The 5,014-nt window shown below is 44.3% G+C and overlaps 1 protein-coding gene across 1 annotated transcript in view; it reads left to right on the forward strand.

Annotated features, from left to right (window-relative positions):
• Positions 1-4,785: 4,785 nt before the first annotated feature.
• Positions 4,786-5,014, forward strand: part of UBE2E3 (ubiquitin conjugating enzyme E2 E3) — a 91,624-nt gene continuing 91,395 nt past the window's right edge. Inside the window, exon 1 of the mRNA XM_040475549.1 lies at positions 4,786-4,809. The gene's annotated coding sequence lies outside the window, so the exon portion shown is untranslated. The remainder of the gene's footprint in view (positions 4,810-5,014) is intronic.

Here is a 5,014-nt window from a genome sequence, read left to right on the forward strand (position 1 = left end):
AAATATAATCACAGTTAACCTTTTGGAGAGTATTTCCTTCAGTTAGTTTTGCCTTGCTAGTTGGAAAGTTGTGGTACAAATGTATTTGATAGGTATTTATTATGCACTTACTTTGTCCCAGATACCTTAATAGGCATCGAGTCAGGCTCTGGCCTCACAAAATAGACAACTCCTGCCCTCATTAACATTTTATCGTAATTTATTTTTGTATTTTGCATACTCTTCATATATCTTATTTTAATAACTGCAAATTTCATTATGTCATGCGAATCAGTTGAAGTAATCATTTTCCTAGAATTGGACTTTTCCAATTTTTTAATGTTATTTTTTCCACATTTACAATGTTTCCTTAAGATACATGTCTTCAAATGGAGCAAGTTGGTTAAAGGATATGAACACATATAAGGTTCTTGACACAAACTTCCAGATTGCTTTTCAAAAGGTTAGTACTAACTTTCATTACTGCTGGAAATGGACAAAGAGAACTTTTTTTAATTTTTATTTTTTTACCAATTTGCAATGATTATATCACTAAAATTGTTTTTGTTGATTATTTTTTAATTTTCCCTTTTTGATAACTAGCAAGATTTGAGTTTGTTTTTTTAATAAGGTTAAATAAATGTAGTTCTTTGAAAATTTTTCGGATCATGCTTTGGTTCTATTTAACATGCTTATATTTTATTTTCATGTGTATGAGCTCTTTAGGGAATAAAGACATGAGACTTTTTGGCATTTACCCTCCATCAGAGTTCTCTCAAAGGAGAAAAGCAGGAAATGATCACTGAGTTTTTGGCCCCTGAAGTCCTTGGAGTCCAAGGAAGGTGTAAACACCTTTCCATTTCCAGGGCCTAACCTCGGGTCTAGCACACCGCAGGCTTTCCATCCATGATGCAATGGACAGAGCGCACAGATGTCAAGCAGAGTATTGGATCCTGGAGGGCCAGAGCCACTGAGACTCACAATGGCAAACAAACATGGCTTCTGAAACTAAGTCTGGGCCAAGAAATGACTTCCCTGTAAACCAATCCATTTGCATGGATAGAAAGAAAAAATAATTATAGTCAGAGGACAAAAGGATACAAGTACCTGGGTAGGCTCTGAAAAAGCCTGAGAAAAAGAAAGGGGTAAAATGAAGGGATATGGAGTGGAAAGAAACGAACAAAAGCATTCTGAACACAACAAAACGAATTTAGTTTTATTCTATCTCCATTATGTTGTGAGGTACACTGCTGGCCATGGTGTGTGATTGAAAAAGATCAGTTAGCCTCACCAAAGCTTATACAAGTCATCAATTCAGAAACTGCTTAGGTGATGCAAATGATATATTCCTATAAAATTCTTAGTTACACACACATATACTTATGTACACATATAACACTGAGGCTCATGGAAAGGTTCAAGAGAAAGCATCTCCTAAACTAAAGGATTCTGGGGCCTGCCTTTTCTGTCCTTATAATGCCAGGTCCCTTTTGGTCACAAAAAGAGAAGGTTATTATGGCAATATCTGTTGCCATTGGATTTGGTATCTTTCTTCTTACCTCTACCTCTCTCAGGGTTGTAAGAAGTTGGCAGGACCCCATACCAACAAGAGAAAAATAGCAGACTGAGAGGAAACAATCCTCTTGTAGTAGCTGGTGTCTGCTTCGTGGTACTGTTTTGAGGGGTCATATGGGAAAATTTTTATTACATACTTTATGGAATAATTTGCATTAGGTCAAATTTATATGCCCTCAGGAGTGCCTATAAAACATGATCCCTAATTTCAAGCGTAGACATGGCAAATACAAGAAGCAGATAAAATAATTACAAACGAAGGTGTCTTGTGAGGAAGAACTGCATGTTAGAAACAATTCATAATTTACAAGTTGCTATGCTATCTTACCTTGCAGAACTGTGAGCTGGAAAGAATCACTTGAATGACACGTTTAGTCATTTAGTCGGGTGAATAAAGGCAACTGGGTACCTAATATTTTGGGGGCAGACCAATACTCTCCCTAACATTAAGGAGCCATTCATTCTCTTTATGGTGACTTTAACAATATGGTAAGTAATACTTATTGAACATCTATTACATCCCAGTTACTTTGCCCAGAGCATTATCTGTATTATCATCCATTCATTCCTTCAGGCCCAGTTCACTGTTACCTCTTTTGACCCACCCAAGACTTATAACCCCAGGCTGAATTAATAATTCCATTACCCATTAATTGATAGTAACACTCTACTAATTCTGTTAACCCCTTTAATGGGCTCCATAGCCTACATTTCCAACTCTGCCACTATGTACTGGGCTCCATAAGAGCAGTGCCCATGTTTCATTCCAATTTCCTAGTATCTGGTAGTTCCTAAGTACCATATTCCGTTGAGTGAAAGTGGAGTGGAACTTCATGACTTCAAACACATTGAGGAATCATGGAATTCAAAACAAAAAATTTTTTAAAGTTTATTTATTTTTTGAGAGAGAGAGAGAGAATCCCAAGAATGTTCTGCATGGTCAGCGCAGAGCCCCCTGCAGGGCTCAAACCCACCAACTCTGAGGCCATGGCCTAAGCAGAAATCAAGAGTCAGACACTTAACGGCCTGAGCCACCCAGGTGCCCCAGAACCATGGAGTTGTTAAGCAAGAGAGTACTTAGAAACTTTGCAAGCTACAAGCTTCTTTTCCATGAGAAAAATTAAGTTAGAACAGGTAACTTACCAGAGGTCACATAAACCTGGTAGAATGAGATTAGAATCCAGTTCTCTAGCTTTTCAGCCCCAAATAGATGCCACCAAAACACAACTAAATATCTTTATCTCCCAATCTCTTAGCTCCACCCAAATCCTATCAGCAATGGGCCTTTGGACCTTCAGGCTATTTCTGTGATACATATTTTCTAAAAGAATCCACTTTTACAAACAGTTTTTCTTTCTTTAAAAAAATTTGTTTTAAACGTTTATTTTTGAGAGAGAGAGAGAGAGAGAGAGAGAATGGAGGAGGGGCAGAGAGAGAGAGAGGGAGACACAGGACCCAAAGCAGGCTCCAGGCTCTGAGCTGTTAGCACAGAGCCCAACATGGGGCTGGGGACTCACAAACCAGGAGATCGTGACCTGAGATCTGAGCCAAAGTCGGACGCTTAATGACTGGGCCACCCAGGCGTCCCCAAATATCTTTTCTTTCATGGCTCCCCATTCCAAACAAAGCCCAAACTCCAAACTGGCTGGCTTGTCCTGTAGCATCAGTATAAAAGTTGGGGGGTACCTTCTGTCTATATTTACACTAACAAGCTCTTTCCACAAGCACCCTTTGATCCACTCAAATCAAAATGCTTGTCAACACGCACACCATACTTTTTATCATTTCTTGAGACATGCTGTTCATTCTGACTAGAGTATCCTTCTTCCTTATCAACCTGGGAACTTTAATGATCTGTTCCCTTTCTGGACTGGGAGCTTCTGGCACAGAACAGAGAGAACTGGCTTTAGTCTCACACAGCATTTGAATGAGTGGATTTTGTGTCCAGCACCTAGCGGCACAGCTCTCCATAAAGCTCACTGAATGGCTCTGTGTTTGGAAAATTACAGAAATGTAACTTACTCTTCAGAGTTGTAAGCAACCCTTTACCAAAACTTTTCTGTTTGGAGGAAAAATAAGTAAATATGTTGGCTCATTTAGTCTTTTTTTATTTCCTCCTTTTTTTTCTTTTTAGTCTGGTTCATCTGTTATGACTGCCATTCTCACCCCCTCTGTGAACTCCACATTCTCCCAGCACGCCTGCCCCTGGACACTTGTGGGAGAGAAATCCACAAATTCCTCTGGGGCTCCATCACTGGAGCAACTTCTCAGTAGCTGGAGGAGATCTGGGCTGCAAACAGGAAGTTTTTGTACTTCTGGCTACTTTATGCCTGGGGCAAAAACTGCAGCGTCCACCTGGACACTGTAAAAGAGAATGGTAGAACAAAACTAACCTTCATTATCCCCATCTGAAGTTTTTTTGTGTGGATGTTCTGACCCAGTATCATCCAGGGATTCTTTTTCCAGAACTGTTGTCTAGCATGCACATCAGAATAGCCCCGCAGTAAAGTCAGGTTTGAGCCCCCCTAACTCCCTTTCTTCACTTTAAAAAATCTGGAGCAGGACATTTAAAATAATGGATTTTGGATTTAAAAATTTTTAAAGCAATCCGAAGGATTGTTGCCTTTGGTAGGCTGAGGGCCAAAGAGAAGCAGAGACTGGTCCCCTAATCTCTAAATCCTTTTTTCCTCCTTCAATGCCCTAGACCTCATCTTGCCCCTTTGGCTCCCAGGGGGCAAGAGGCAGTTTTCCTCCGCGGGCGTGCCTGGCCTCGTCAACGACACCCATTAGTTTCCAGGCTTCCAGGGCAGAGGGGGACTCCCAACCACGCGTCCAGGGCCCTTCTCCAAGCGTAGGGGCCTCGAGGTCCACGCCGGTCCGAGCGCAGGCAGAGGGGATGTGGCCAGTCCTGGGGATGACCTCAGCCTGCCTGCCCCTAAGGCACCCCGGCCCCAGCCTACGGGGCGGGTAGCCCAATGGGCAGCCTCGCTCCGGAGGCGGGCTCAGGCCGGAAGCCACCCCGCGGCACAGCGGCCCCGCGAGACGGCGCCCGCGCCCCCGCCCTCTCCGGCACGGGCTCCACGGCCAAGGGCGGCAGGGGCCAGCCCGCTGGGTCCCCGCCGCGCTCTTTGTCCTGGCCGCGCGCGGGCGGACGCGTGCGCCCCCCGGGTGAAGGGAGGCGCGGAGAGAGCGCGCGGGAGCGCGCAGGAAGAGCTCGCGCCCGCCGGGCGTCGGGGGCGCGCGTCCCTCCGCCTGGCAATGGGCTTGGTGTCGGGCGGGCGTTACTGTGACTGTGATTTTTTTTTTTTTTTTTTTTTTTTTTTTGGCTTCCGGCCTGAGCCCGCCTCCGGAGCGAGGCTGCCCATTGGGCTACCCGCCCCGTAGGCTGGGGCCGGGGTGCCTTAGGGGCAGGCAGGCTGAGGTCATCCCCAGGACTGGCCACATCCCCTCTGCCTGCGCT

Source organism: Herpailurus yagouaroundi, unplaced genomic scaffold (genome assembly GCF_014898765.1).
Source record: "Herpailurus yagouaroundi ecotype Mexico unplaced genomic scaffold, PumYag 140, whole genome shotgun sequence".
In the NCBI taxonomy this organism is placed as follows: domain Eukaryota; kingdom Metazoa; phylum Chordata; class Mammalia; order Carnivora; family Felidae; genus Herpailurus; species Herpailurus yagouaroundi.